Below are 1008 nucleotides of genomic sequence, written 5' to 3'. Positions count from 1 at the left end.
TTGGTTCCATTGTGACATCACCCATGCGGTTTCTAATGCATGTTATTTGTGTCTTCTGCCTCTTTTCTTTTGTTAGCTTTGCCAATGGTCTGTCAATCTTGTTAATCCTTTCAAAGAACCACCTTCTTGTCCTGTTGAGTCTTTCTTTAGTTTTTTAGCTTTCTATCTCATTTATTTCTGTTCTAATCTTTATTATTTCTTTTCTTTTGGTGGCTGTAGGCTCCCTCTATTTGTTTGTTTCTAATTATTGTAGATGCTATGTTAATGTGTTAATTTTGGTTCTTTCTTCTTTTTGGATGTGTGCGTTTATTGCAATAAACTGTCCTCTCAGCACCCCTTTTGCCATGTTGAGTTTTTGTTTTCATTTGTTTCTAGGAACTTTGTGAGTTCATGTTTAATTTCTTCTACTACCCACTCTCTTTTAAGCAGGGTGTTATTCAATTCTCATGTATTCGACTTTATTTCCTTGGTCTTCCTATTGTTGGTTTCTCATTTGGAAGCATTGTGGTCTGAGAAGATGCTTTGTAGTATTTTGATATTTGTAAATTTATGGAGGTTTCTTTTGTGGCCTAACACATGGTCTATTATGGAGAATGTTCCATATGCACTAGAAAAGAATGTATATTGTGCTGTTGTTGGGTTGGGTGCTTTGTATACATCTATGAGGTCCAGTTGGCTGATTGTGTTATTAAGTTCTTCTGTGTCTTTGTCAAGTTTCTTTCTGGTTGTTCTATCCATTTTTTGAAAGCAGTGTATTAAAATCACCCACAATTATTGTAGATTCATCTGTTTCTTTCTTCAAATTTATTAGAGTTTGCTTTATATATTTTGGAGCTCTTTCATTGGAAGCATAGATATTTATTATGGTTATGTCATCTTGTTCAAGTGTTCCTTTAATCATGAGATAATGTCCATCTTTAGCTTTTATGCTGGTTTTTGCCTTAAAGTTTATTTTATCAGAGATTAGTACTGCCACTCCTGTTCGTGTTCACTGCAATTAGCTTGGTC

Source organism: Chrysochloris asiatica, unplaced genomic scaffold (assembly GCF_000296735.1).
Source record: "Chrysochloris asiatica unplaced genomic scaffold, ChrAsi1.0 scaffold00024, whole genome shotgun sequence".
In the NCBI taxonomy this organism is placed as follows: domain Eukaryota; kingdom Metazoa; phylum Chordata; class Mammalia; order Afrosoricida; family Chrysochloridae; genus Chrysochloris; species Chrysochloris asiatica.
The sequence above is the reverse complement of the archived record's forward strand: the minus strand, read 5'-3'. Positions refer to the sequence as shown.